We start from the raw sequence: 15,278 nt of genomic DNA on the forward strand, positions 1-15,278 counted from the left end.
TATGTAATTCATGAAATTCTTCAGAATGTATCTTTATTATTTTCAGTAAGAGCACCATCAGGATTGGGTCCACATAAAACTATGGAAACTGCATTGCTACATTGGTAAATATATACACAGAAATTACTTTTAAAAATTAGAAAAGATAAATTAATGTACATAATTCATTCAAAATGTTTGCTATTTGCTTACTATATGCCAAGCACTACACTGGAAATATAGTGGTGAACAAAAGCAGACATAATCCTTATACTGAGAGAGCTTACAGTCTAGTGGAGAAAACTGATCACAAAAAATAAAAGTAAAATTACAACTGTTATAAGTGTTATAATCTGTATATGGTACTATCAGATTTGGTGACAGGGCACATGAATTAGAGTGCTTCCATAGGAAAATGAGAGTTAAGTGAAGACACAAAAAATAAGTAGGAATAAACTACCCAGAAAGGAAGAGCATTCCAAACAGAGAGTAGCTGTATGAGGGCCCTGCTGTAGGAGGCAGCATGGCCTTCAGAGGGAGTAAAAGCAGAGGGGAGAGGGAACATAGTTAAATGGAGCTGAAGAGGGTGGCAATGGCCAGGCAATGCAGGATCTTTAAGCCACAGCAAAGATCCTAATGTTCTTTCTAACACAATTGGAAGCCAACAAAATGATGTAAGAAACTGGGGGGAAGGGAAAGAGAGGAGAAGATAAAACAAAGGGTCAAACTCAAAGGAGAAGTCTGGGCTGGAGCATATATTTATGATTCATCAGCACACAATTAGTTGTTGAAGGCACTGACATAAGTGAGATCACCAAGGGAGAGAATACTGAGTAAGAAAAGGAGTGGTCTCAGGACAAAGCCTTGGAAGAAATTCAACCTTTAATCACAAGATAGAGGACAGCAAGAAAGAGGACAATGAGCCTGCAAAAAGGTGACAGAGGAGGGCCGGGGAGGATGGTGCCCAGGAAGCTAAGGGAAGTGGCATCACCAGAGTCTGAAGTTGCTGTTCAGTCAAGTGAGACGACTGAAAACATTCACTAGTGACACGATTCCTTTAGATAAAGGTCATTGGTAGAGTTAGCAAGAACCATCTGAGAGAAGTGGAGGAAGGAAAAGCCAGAATGGGTTAAAAAAATGAAGGTGAGAAAACAGGCAGCAAGTACACGTCCACTATCTCTTATGCGTAATTTCAAAATCCAAAAGCTCTGAAAAATTAAGGTTTTTTTGTTTTAACTCATTCGGAAGCAAAACCTGACCTGGACTAAAGTGAAGCTTTTCGTAGCCCTTATTTATCCCACTTCAAGTGGAAAGCCATACATTTCAGTGCAGAAATAACAATGTGATGATTAAAGGGTGCTGCCCCAAAGTCCACTGGGGTTATCATACCAGAGATGTTAATGCTTTTCTCCATCCAAAAAATCTGATTTCTGAGTCAAATCTGGTCCCAAGGGCTTTAGATAAGCAATTGTACATATGGACTAATGACTCTCTCAAAAAAATCTGGTTGGAAAGGGAGGAATGTGGTAGAATGGTAGCAAGAGGGAAACATGGCATCGTCTGACGGAGGACATAAAACTGAAAGGGCTGGCTGAAAATATCAGGAAGAAAAAAGATCATGTCAGATATTTTAGAATTTCTGAGAATGTAGAGAGGGATGGGACATAAAGCACAGGTAGAAATTGAACTAAAATAGGAGAAAGGCACTTTTACTGTAACAGAAGCCAGATCTCAACATTCTCATACAATGTTGAGAAGCTAGAAGATGAAAACCCCTGACAGTTAGCTTCTATTCTCTCCATAACATAGCAACAAGTTACCTGGTGAGACTGAGGGTGAATAAGAAAAGTAAAAAGACTGGTGAAGCAAATAAAGTTTTCAATAATCTTTGCACAAAGAATGAGTTGAATACACACAAAAATAGGGGAATCGTTGAATAGTATTGAGGGCCTATTTAAGATCTACGATAACGAATCTGCAGTGGAATCCATCTGCCTATCCATGCGGCTTTTTCCAGCAAGGTTCAGCCATTCAGGAACAGGCACAGAAAAGACACTGGCTGCTTCATTCAGAGTGAAGTTTCTACCCAACAGGTACAAAAAAAAAGGGCAGAGTAACAAGGTGGTTGAAGGTACTGGCCACAAAAGGGGGGAAAGTTATTGAAATGGTAAATAATGAGCTCTAAGCTGAATTAAACAAATAAAATGACAAAGGAAGAGTACTGATGTACCGAAAGAAAGTTGAGGGGTCCAAAGGTCAAGAAAAGGTAACAATGTAAGAAGTACAACTAGGTGGCTGTTGTCAGAATGGGACAAGTGGTTTCATGATTTTGGAAGAGGGAGTTACAGTGAATTGCTGACGAGAGGGGAAGGTCACTGGAAATGAGGTGGTCAAGGAACTGCAAGTCCAGGCCGCTGGACTTGTTTCTCCACATTGATGCACAAGCTATGATCACGAAGAGCTTAGGGTGTAGAAGAACACTGTCAGCCAGCTGCCAAAGTCTTAATGAATAAGGAAAAGTAACCATGAGATTGTTCAGGAGATGAGAGCAGTGAAGAGTAATAAAAGGCTGGTTCGGGCAAAAGACAGAAACTTCAAAGGAGCAGAGACTGAAGGGGAAAAAAGGAAGGAGTGGGGGTGAAGGAATAATTGTTGGAAAAGGCAGAAAAAATAAAGTTGACATTCCAGACCCTGGGGTTTGAGAGGATATACATGAAGTAAGGCAAGGAAGTAGAAAAAAACACTAGGAAAACAGATTGAGAATTGTGGAAGGGTTTGATTTCCATGATAAAAGCAGTTCCAAAGTTCTAGCAAAGGTAAAAAAGAGTGAGAGGTGAGTAATAAGGAAGGAGGAAACTGAGAGCGTGATGGTGATGGTGATGGTGATGGTGATGGGGAGGAGGGGGCGGGGCAGTGTTGTGTGTAGGTGGGGAGAACACCCTGACTGATAGAGGCATGGCAGACTTTGGCCTCTGTCAATACAGGGAAAAAAACCCATAAAGCATAAAAACGTCTCAGTCCAGGCTATACAGGGCTAATCCCCACTTCCTATTAAGATTAATTTTAATACCTTCTGTTTTGTGTATAAAAAAATCCCTTGACTCACTTATACATTTAGTACATTGAAATACTGTTAATGTTGACTTTTTTTTAAAAGTAGGTGGGTCTTTAAGCAGAGAAAAGTCACAATATGAACCTGTAATATTTCTGGGGATGCAGTAAATATATTATTTTTCATTTCTGGTGATCCTATCTAGAGGATATCAAACCTCAAACCTAAGATGTAGTACTTCAAGAATTTGGTTATGTAAAGGAAAGTGTTTTTTAGAGGAAAAAGTACTACAGATCTGAATATCACCCATTAAAGCAATGGTTCATAAACCTTTTTATTTAGGTCAGATACCCCTTTGAAATAGCTAATGAAAACAATGGGACACTCTTGGCAGAAAAATACACCACACACAAAATTTTGCATGCTATTTCAAGGGGTTCAATAATTCCAATCCTAGAAGCCTCCACTTGAGAGATAACCTTGATTCAGGCTATTTTGGAAATATGTTAATTCAATTTGACATTCTCCATAGTCAATGAAAACATACATTTAGTAAATTTTCCATTAAGCTGTTATTAACAGCAATGTGACATACTTTGACTTATCCAACCGCATTACACAGTCCCCCTCATAACTAACATCATGCTGATGACAGGCAAAATCTACTGACAGGTCAGAAATGAACTAATAACTAAAATAATCAGTCATGGATCAGTAAGAGGTACATATATCCATCACATAAAAGTGTAAAATGTTTACTGTATTCCCTCATCTTCCCCAACCAAATAACAAATTCATTTTCTGTATAACAACCTCAAGAAATTGAGCACTGAAAGTCCCAAAACAATGGCAGCATGGAATGAGTACTGGATGGAAATAAGGAGCTTGGATTCTGATTCCTGCTCTGTTACTAATTAACTGTTACCTACCTTACAGCTTAAACAGTTCATTTAATTTCACTAGCTTCAGTTTTCTCATCTACATAATGAAGTAAATCAAATGGTTTCTAGTTCTGTGGATGTATGTGTCTGTGACTCCCAAACCATTAAGATGTCCTTTAAATCAAATCGCCTACTAGGAGGTTAAAATGTGCCATTCTAAAGAAAAGTACCAATGTCCTCCCCCAAGTCATGTAAAAACCACCCACCAAATCATGGTCACCAGAAAGAAACATGTTCTGAAGATTCATATATTAGTGATTAATATATTAGTGATCAGTGTTCAGTCTCTAGTAGGATGAAGAATTGATCATCTTTTAGATTTTTCATTTGGATGAAAATAACAGTTACCCAGTTAATCAAGTCCAATCTGCTTGTTTTGTAGACAAAAAACAACAACAACAAAACCAAGGAACAAAGAAGTGACTTCACCTTAGCAGCAGGGCATGTACTTAATTAATCAGCTCACCTACCTGTCCACTTCTCCTTTCTCATACTCCAGTTGTCTCTAAAGCAACGCTTCTTCTGTCCCTAGTGGTTACCCCTTGCTGGGCTACTTCCTCCAGAATTCTACTGTTTCCTTCCTGGGGCTAAGATCTAAGCAGCAAAATCTACTTGGCTCTGTCTCTTGAACATGAAATTATCTAGGTCCCTTTCCTGAAGACATTTTTCAATGTATATTCCTTTGTAAAGGATTCAAAGCCAAATTTCCCTAGCACCACACGATTGTCATAGACTTGCTGAATTTAATGAAACTTCCTGCTTACATATCCACAAGATTTACCCTCTTTTGACTACTTCCTTTGGTCTTTACAACACAATCAATATTAGACTACCAGCTCTTTGAGGGTAAGAAGTGCCTCATACACCTGTCCACATAGTACAAAGCACACAGCACAGTGCTCTGCTCACAACAAGCATTCAAGAAACAGAGTTTAATGAGCAACCCCTAAGGGTTTAAGTTTTGAAACCATGAGTTGATCTCTATTGTTTTTGCAAGGTATCTTAGTTCTCTTCTTAAGGCAATAACCTCAGTTTACTCTCTACCTACTTCCTGCACTTATTATCAGCCACCTTGGACTTCCCTGGTGGTGCAGGGGTTAAGAATCTGCCTGTCAATGCAGGGGACACAGGTTCTATCTCTGGTCCAGGAAGATCCCACATGCCACGGAGCAACTAAGCCTGTGCACCACAACTACTGAGCCTGCGCTCTAGAGCCCACGAGCCACAACTACTGAGCCTGGGTGCCGCAACTACTGAAGCCTGCGCCCTTAGAGCCCATGCTCCACAAGAGAAGCCACTGCAATAAGAAGCCCGCGCACCGCAACGAAGAGCAGCCCCCGCTCGCGGCAACTAGAGAAAGCCTGCGTGCAGCAACGAAGACCCAACACAGCCATAAATAAATAAATAAGTGAATGAATGAACAAATAAATAAATAAATAAAATACCAGCCACCTCCTAGTGTTTAGAGCGCTGGGTTCTAGAAAGCCCACCTGGCACTTCCTATGGGCACTCTTGTACGCTTTCCTGCCAGGAGGTTCTTATATGCTCTTTTTTTACCTTCACAGCAACCACGCAGAACGGGTATAACTATTCCTACTTTACTTTAGAGAAACTAAAGTTCAAAACAGTTGATTTGCCAAAGATTATGCAGCCTTGGGCAGTGACAGAGCTAGATTAAAAAAAAAGATATGAATCACATTTTTTTCTTTGATGTGGACCATTTTTTCTTTAAGTCTTTATTGAATTTGTTACAATATTGCTTCTGTTTTATGTTTTGTTTTTTTGGCCCCGAGGCATGTGGGATCTTAGCTCCCTGACCAGGGATCAAACTCGCACCCCCAGCATTGGAAGGTAAAGTCTTAACCACTGGACCACCAGGGAAGTCCCTCAAAGAGTTTACACACTATTCTGAGACAATTATAAACACTGTGGAGATTAAGTTGTAGAAAGAATAAGCAACAGTATTCTAAGTATGCACCTGAGTAATTAGGAACAACTTAACAAATGAAATAAGATTTGATCTGACCCTGAAAAGTAAACAAAAAGGAGGAGAAAATAACATGGAAAAGTCATTTGTAAGGGTTAATGGGGCAAATATTCTGAAAAAGACTGGGCAGTGATCAATAAATTTTTAAAGACTATATAACTGAAGCTTTGAAGGAAAGAACTCTTTAAAACAAAAAAGATCTTTTATAGATTTATTTTCAAGGACTATTTTCTCATTCAATAAGTAGAAAGTAAAATAATATTAAATATTCTAAATTAGGGAAGATAATAACTGAGACTATTTAGAAATGGGAAAGGCTAAATTAAGAAGAGGTAAGAGAAAAACCATAGAAACTTATATGTAATGATTTCTCCATAAAATATGCTGCCATGTCTCATCAGTCTATAATTCCCTAACTTCTCCCTAGCTATTAATGAGGCATCCCCCACTCTTCAGTCCTAGGGTGCTTTAAACTCTACGGATATCTTCCACCCTACAGTAATCAGTTCTAATCAGCATGGCTAGAATTCTAAGGCTCTGCCACTAAAACATTCATGAACTTGAGCCTTGACCTAGTCATCAAATACTCCAGAGACCGAGTTTATCCCATGTGCAAAATAAGGATATCACCACCAATACCATCTACCTGACAAAGATTTTGTAATAAATATTATACTTGTAAAAGCACACCAACTATTTTAAAATATTCTCAACAACAACAAAAGAGACTTTATTCTATGGAATTATCTCATCATTGTTCATAGAATATCCTTGCCAGAAAACTCATAAATCAAAAATAATTACTGAAGTTTGTGGTCAATACATATTTACTGTAAGTATCTTTAGTTTGACTGGATGTTGTTGCACCCATTAACCGCCTTTATTTTTTAAATGATTTTAGGCATTTATAGGATCAAAAAGTGCTAGAATAAACATGCACCTAGTCACAGATAAACAGTAACACAAAAAGTATACCTCACCTTGGCTTGAACCCAGTGGTTTTTTTAATTCACTTAAGTGTCATACAAGTTAAGTTTCAAGTGTACATACAAAAAAAGAGGAGAACATTCTAAGCTGATGTTCATCTGGAAAAGTAAATGTGAGAGAATGACCAATAAAATTTTTAAGTTAAGGATAATGACAGGGGACTAGAACTACCAAGATATCAAATATCATAAAGCTGAAGTAAGTTAAAATGTGGTAATGGCACAAAAATAGCTTGATGAATTAGAATAGAGCATCTGTAAATGAACCAATTAATAGTAATATATTTATGTTTGCTATACATAAAAATAAGAACTGAATGTTCTTATAGGAATATATAGGTTACACAGTTTTAAGTAGGAATTCAACATATGCAAAGAGATGTTTCAAATCAGTGGGAAGAGAATGGGTTATATTCAATATTGCATTGGGAATACTGGCTATCCATTTGAGAAAAAGACTCTATCATACGTTTATGGTGTTTCATATATAAATTCCTTGTTGATTAAAGACATGAAGAATAATATAAAATATATTTAATTTTCAGGTGAGGAAGACTGACAAATTTTACATAAAATTTAAAAAAATTTTCCCTGATTAAAGATACCACAAGCAAACATAAAAGTATGTGAGGAAATACATACAAGGGGTTAATATGTGTGTGTGTGTGTGTGTGTGTGTGTGTGTATAAAAAGAGCTCCTACAAACCAATAAATAGACCAGTTCAAAATACACAAGTCAAAGAAAGGTGTGGCAGAGGAAACGGGGGTGGGGGGAGTGGGGAGGGATAAGCAGGAGGAGCGAGGGGAGGACTGAAAAGAGCAGATGGTGGAAGAGGGGGGACAAATGGATAAACGGCGCAGAGGAATAAGTAGAAGGATGTCTACTTTTTTTTATTAGCATCCAGCACTGCAAAGAGAAATGGGGAAAAGCGCACTATCTGACACCGTTGGCAAGAGTACAGCCTGGTACAACCTTTGTCAGGGAGAAATTTGATAAAATAAAAATCTTTACTATATACACTATATTTCTGGGAATGCATTCTACAGAAATACTAATGCTACTGTGCAACAATATATGAACAACATTGTTTACCGTGATGCTGTCTGTAATGGTGAAAAAACTGTAGATGTACCTCAATAAGGGAATGGTTAAACAAATTATGATGTATCCAAACAATGAAATAATTTGCTTCAGATAAAATAGTAAACCTACATGCATGAAAAGAAAATAACACATTAAATGGGAAAAGCAATTGCAATATTATACAGCAAAGATGCTATATTATTATGTTATTGGCATTAAAAAGTCTACAAGAATGTAAGTGAACTTTTAAAAGAGATTACTTCTACAGACAGAGAAAGAGAAATATCGTATGACATCCCTTATATGCGGAATCTAAAAAGAAATGATACAAATGAACTTACTTACAAAACAGAAACAGAGACTCACAGACTTAGAGAACAAACTTATGCTTACCAGCGGGGAAGGGTGGGGAGAAGGGATAGTTAGGGAGTTTGGGACTGACATGTACACACTGCTATATTTAAAATGGATAACCAACAAGGACCTACTGTACAGCACAGGGAACTCTGCTGAATGTTATGTGGCAGCCTGGATGGGAGGAGAGTTTGAGGGAGAATGGATACATGTATATGTATCGCTGAGTCTCTTTGCTGTGCACCTGAAACTATCACAACATTGTTAATCAGCTTTACTCCAAAATAAAATAAAAAGTTTAAAAAAAAAGTTATTACTTCTAGAGAGTGATATTAGGAAAGAGAGGAAGTGACTTTTCATATCAAAATTTACATACTTCTATGTTACAATGACTATGTATAATTTTTATAATTAAAAACCTTTAAGTGAGAAGCATATATATTAAAACATTTCAAAACATTAAAAACTTATTTCTATACTATTCTTCAGAGATGCTCTTGATTTTTTCTTATTTCATGTTTTGAAACAAAGGTACAAAGTTCATCCAATCAATCATTCAATGACAACTTTATATTCAGAATGCTCTAGTAAGGCTGAAAGTAATGCTCTAAACAGTTTTGTCTTTTAAGTAACCCCTTGTTAGGTTCTGGGCTTCTTGACAGCAAGGACTGAATCTTCTGGAGTTTTCTATTTCCGCAACCAAAGTACGTGATACATGGCACATCATTTATACATGTTTGCTGAATGCTGAATTGAATAAACAAAATCATTTCCTAATAGCTCTTTCAATGCTCTAATAAATTCCTAAAGGAATGAAGGTGAAAACTAAAGGGAATTATAAATGTGATGTCTTTGAACATGTCATCTCTTACGGGGAAAAAAAAAAACATGGTAAAATCTATCCTGCACTTCTCAGATTTTCTAAAGCAGGATTTCTCAACCTCAGGACTACTGACATTCTGGGCAGGATATTTCTCTGATGGAGGCAAAGGGGTGTCCCAGGTATTGCAGGATGCTTAACAGCATCCCCAAAATGTCTACAGACAGAGCCAAATGTCCTTTGTGGGGCAAAATCACCTCCAGATGAATACTGCTCTAAATAGTTATTAACAAAAGAATTAAATACATATTATACACCCAATAACCACTCCATGTCAAAATCCTCCAATTCAACTCTCACTTGAGAGTCTGGTAAAGTAGGTAAGACATAGACTCTGCTGCCAGATAGCCTGGGTTGAATACAGGCCCTGCCACTTTAGTTATGTGACTTCAAGTAAGTCACTTCACTTCCCTCAGTGCCTAGTTTCCTCATCTGTAAAATGATAACAATATTAGAACCTACCTAATAGGTATGTTAAGTGAATTTAATGAGTTAACACATGTAAAGTGTTTAGAGTAATGCCTGGCATATATTAAGTACTGAATGATTCACACCACATTGAATCTATAGACACAAATTACTCTCTGACAATCACATATTAATTCATGATGGGGAGGAGGGAAATGCCAGCTGTATGACACTGTGCTAGGTATTGGAATAGACAGATCAAAGAATAAGACATGATTCCTATCCTCAAGAAACCTTAAGTCTAATAGAGATACCACACAAACATTATTACAGTGTGAACTGCTATAATGCAGGTACAGTGACAGTGCATAGGAAAGGTACTAACCCACCATACTGGAAGAATTAGGCAAGGTTTCCTTCAAAAGATTCCTAATGCATCTTGGAGGGAAAAATAAGGAAAGGGGGCTCAGGGAACGTGACACAATGCATAAAACTGACAGCAGATCGGCATGGCTGGGATATAGGGAAAGATTAATTGTGTGAGACTTAAGGACAGAAAAACTGGCAACTCATTTAGGGCCACATATAACATTTAGGTACTTAACTTGATTTTGAAACATAAGAGCCACTAAAAGAATTTAAGCATTGGTATGACATACCATATTGTGCTTTAAAATGAATTGTGGAGACAAGACTGAGAGAAAGCACATAGAAGATTGTTGTACTGATATGCGTAAGAAACTCTATGAACTGACCTAAGATAAGAACGATGGAGATGGAGAAAGGGTTATTTAAAAGATACTACAAGGTAAAATTAGGAACGTTTGCTGCCTGAATGTATGTAGGAAAGTGAGAGAAAGAACAGTTCCCAAACTTTCTAGCAAGGAAAAGTGGATGCCTATGTCATTACCCAATAGAGAATACATTCCAGAGAACTAAGAGAAGTCTGCTGGTCAGGATATTGCTTCTCTTGGATAGTCTTTTATTCAAGTGCAAAATTAGAGCAGTCCATAGAGGAACTGCTTCCTCCTAAATAGATGGAGATTGCCACCAAATATTTTGTGTTTTTTTAAACACTGCTTAGACACTATCTTGGGTCTTTATAGAGTTTTTCAAGTTAAATTATAACATTTACTTGGCACAGGGGACACAAGATGACTAATACTCTCTGTTTTCAGGTAGCTTTCATTCTAGATGTGATGGACATGTAGAATGACAAGACTGAAAGAAAATATAAACAGAAATTAAGAGAATTTTGCATGAGACCACAAGTGCTATGACTACAGCTGAGCAAGTACCAGAGCATAGGAAATAAATAAGAGGGGACAAGCATGAGAGACAATATAGCAACGGAATATGGTGATGAATTAAATGTTAGGGAGGCAAAAAAATAGAGATCTAAATCCCTAGGACTCTAAATTAGATATGAATACACAACACATTGGATCTGAGATTCTTTCAAGACAAATAGAAATTGGATAGAAACCTGGATAATTGAGTCTGCAGAACAGAAGAAATGAGGGCACCATTAAAACACAAGAAGTAACCTGAGACCTGGAAATGGATGAAATAACTTACAGAAAATGAAAGGTGAGAAGGTAGCAAATGTCCAATGAAGGAATGCTCACTAACAGAGGCAGGCAGAAAATAAGCATTCACATTCCTTGTACAGTCCTTACATGGAATTGAGGTTCATGCAATCATGCAAATTTGCAGGTTGTATTATTAAAGGTCATTTGGTGCAGTCCACCATTTTACAGAAGAAAATTTAAGTAGATTTCTAAAGATCACGTGCCTGATAAATGGAGTCTTTTTCTCCAGACTGTTTCCAAGGCACCCTCTCCTTTCTACCGTGTTTCTGGTTGCACTTCCTCAGGACCTCACGGAAGTGGATTTCCCAAGATAACCAAACCAGGTTTATTTTGAAGTTAAAAGTATACGAAACTTGCTCAGTCAAGTACCTCTATAAAATGTTAATGCTTTGTCCAAATCATGATTTTCTGATTTTTAGTATCTACTCAGATACTTCTGATAATAATGTTAAAATCAGTAATGCTGACTTCATTTAACGTTTGCATTTCAAAATCTCCTAAGAATATAGTTAGAGCCTAGCAGTTAAATCACTCTCAGCTTAACAAAGAAGTTTCTATTTAGTACAATTTTAATTTCCAGTGGGAAATTACAAGGGTAGGCTAGTCTTCCTCTAATAACAAACATCTAGATACTATCTTCTTAACCTTTTGCTTATGCTCATTTTAGGTGGGGAATGTGACATTTAGGGTCTAAAGCATACATTATAGCATAATACTATCAATTTTAGGTCACACGTGATAATCCCAAATTCTTGAAAATGATAAGTCCAGACCAAAATGATGTGACTTGAAATAAAAAACCTTTATTGTATATCTTCATGGAGCATATACTGTTTTCATCTGTATTGTAAAATATCAATATAAGTATGTGCCTTACCTTTCCAACTAACCTCTGAGCTCCAAGTGTATTTTTAAATTTTTTTCCACAAGATCCAGTCCAGTGGCCTAGTACATACTAGACACTCACATTTACTAAGATTACATAATCTTATATATGGAAAAAAGTAATATATTCTCTGAGCCAGGGATTCTCAGCTTGGGAGGAGAAGGTAGATCAAGAAAACAAGCACAGCCTTGCCCCCGCCCCCTCTGAAAATCATTGTCACTGACAGATCTGATGCTGACAGGAAAGTGGTATATCTCAGGTGTCCTGGGACAGAAAAAAATATTGAGAATGACTTATCTGGCATAAAACTAATTTTATAGATGAAGAAGTGAGGTTCATGTAAGTTAAACAATTTGTCCAGTTTAACATTCTTTGCAAATTATATCTTGTTGCCTGGTTTGAGGTTCATAACTAAAAAGATGTTTGAAGGTCTGTCTCAAGTCAGGAAATTAGTTCAGATGACCTTTTGAGGTTCCTGCCCTCATACTCCTATTTTTAAAAAATAACTACTTAGCCTATTCAGTGAGAAACTCTCCCCCACATATATATCATTAAATCTCTAAATGACATCAACTGTAAAATGTTTGAACATTTTAATACTATTAGCCACATCAAATAGGGTATTAGTTAATGAAAACTGTTCTCTAGGAAATAACATTCTTAAATCCAATTAAAAACAACCAAGGTTTGTTTTTTGGTTTGTTTCATATAAAATCCATAACTAAACATGAGAGGACTACAAGGGACATTTAAAAAAATAAGCTTGTTTACCTGATGGCATTAAGTAATTTCAAATTTGAATAGGACCTATAAAGATGTGAAAACACTAGTTCAGAACAGTAGTTTTTGTTTTAAATTTAAAATGCCTTTTATAATTTTTTAATCAATATTTTTAAAGTAGTCTGTGGATCAAACTGGGATGTAAAAATTGACTTCACGTTTAAAAATGTGTGCTGCAGTTAGAAAAGGAAAAAAGGGAAAACACAGGATACAAAATTGTATGTATAACTGTATTACAAACCTTAATAACATAAAGAATAAAAATGCATAGGAAAAAAACTGAAAGGAAATGTGGCAAAACACAAGATTTTTGGGTAAGAAAATCATGAGTGGGACTTCCCTGGTGGTGCAGTGGTTACGAATCCACCTGCCAATGCAGGGACATGGGTTTAAGCCCTCGTCTGGGAAGATCTCACATGCCGCGAAGCAACTAAGCCCGTGCGCCACAACTACTAAGCCTGCGCTCTAGAGCCTGCAAGCCACAACTACTGAGCCCGTGTGCCACAACTACTGAAGCCCGTGCGCCTAGAGCCTGTGCTCTACAACAAGAGAAGCCACCGCAGTGAGAAGCCCGTGCACCACAATGAAGAGTAGCCCCCGCTCACCGCAACTAGAGAAAGCCCGCACGCAGCACTGAAGACCCAACGCAGCAAATAAATTAATAAATAAATAAATGACAAAAAAAGAAAAAAAGAAAGAAAATCATGAGTGTTGTTTCCCCTTTTTCTTTTTTCTTTTTTTTTTTGCAGTACGCGGGCCTCTAACTGTTGTGGCTTCTCCCGTTGCGGAGCACAGGCTCTGGACGCACAGGCTCAGCAACCATGGCTCACGGGCCCAGGCGCTCTGCGGCATGTGGGATCTTCCCGGACCGGGGCACAAACTCGTGTCCCCTGCATCGGCAGGCGGACTCTCAACCACTGCGCCACCAGGGAAGCCCTCCCCTTTTTCTACATTAAAAATATATTACTTTGATGTTTAGGAAAACAGTAAGTTAATAGGTGATTTGAAAGACTTCAAAAGGAAGAAATTCTTTTTGTATTTATATGGTTAAGATAGAAGACAAGTTTACAACTTAAAATCATTCAAATCAAAACACCTTGAGTTTAAAAAACATTTAAGGTTCTTTTTTTTTTAAACTGAGGTTTTCCAGGTAAATATACTTTTTGCCATCAGTCATTATAGCTCCTATAAATGTTTCAATATGGGGATACACACCAAAAAAAGATTTTCAAAATTTCAAAGAAATGAGTGTTAAATTTTCAATGAAAAACTATTTCAAATAGAAAATCATTTCACTGAATCTGACTACATGTTTAAATTCTAGTTACCAGATGTACATTCAGAAAGCACACCAACTAGGCTACAGAGAATAAACCACTTCCTTCAATATTATAACCACACTGTGATTTCTTTAGTATGAATTATGTTTTCATTTTAAAACATCCTTCATATAGCATAAACTGCCTCATCAAATCCATTATGCAGTATCCATCTCCTATGACACAGAAGACAAAGATGTTGTATCCTAACAAAGTATTCACTGGGATCAGATTTCAATTTTCTATAAATATCATTGAGCCGGCAATCTTAAAAATTAAAAAACTTTTGATGAATAGAGTTCAACCTTATATTGGGCTGGATTATATGCCTTGAAGTAGTATCCACAAAATTTTATAATCCATGTAATTAATTTAAATTATATTAGGACCAATAAGAGTTCTTGCTACTTCAAGAGTTAAGAAATACAGGCAATACTATGTTACTAATAACTTTCCTTTAAAAAAGCCATCTATATTTCATTTTTAAATATTGCTGTAATAAAAATTTTGTTAGACCAGAAATAGGACAGCCTATAAAACAAAGCCTTTTTATTTTACAGAATGAAACTGTATATACCAAAACCGTTTTTTAAAAAACTAGTCAAATGTAGCAGTGTTCCTCACCATTCTTCCCTAGGCCTTCTGTTTTAACTTATTCTAAACTCTCCCTGAGAGATCTCATCTATATCACCATCGCTGGAATTATCTATCCTTAAGCATCTCCCTAACAAGTCCTGTTAATCCTTCATGTCTTAAGCTTCGGCATGATGTTATTACGGGCAAAGCTAAGAATGTATATTTGAGAAATGCCTCCTCAACAACACAGAATAATCTAAATATAATGAGCTCCTACTGTCTGCCAAGAAATGCTATAATGGCTTCATTTAAGACTTTATTTACATCAAAACTACCCTAAAAAATAAGAATTATTTTTATCCTGATTTTGCAAATGAGAAAACTGTGACACAGGGTGTTAAGTAATTTGCTAAGGGCACACAGCTAACAGATAGGTGGTTCCACTAGAATGTAA

At 36.9% G+C, this 15,278-nt stretch overlaps 1 protein-coding gene across 4 annotated transcripts in view; it reads right to left on the minus strand.

Annotated features, from left to right (window-relative positions):
* Window positions 1-15,278, minus strand: part of HBS1L (HBS1 like translational GTPase) — an 83,514-nt gene that overhangs the window by 32,797 nt on the left and 35,439 nt on the right. The window lies entirely within an intron of this gene.

Source organism: Mesoplodon bidens (assembly GCF_964165515.1).
Source record: "Mesoplodon bidens genome assembly, chromosome: 12".
Classification (NCBI taxonomy): domain Eukaryota; kingdom Metazoa; phylum Chordata; class Mammalia; order Artiodactyla; family Ziphiidae; genus Mesoplodon; species Mesoplodon bidens.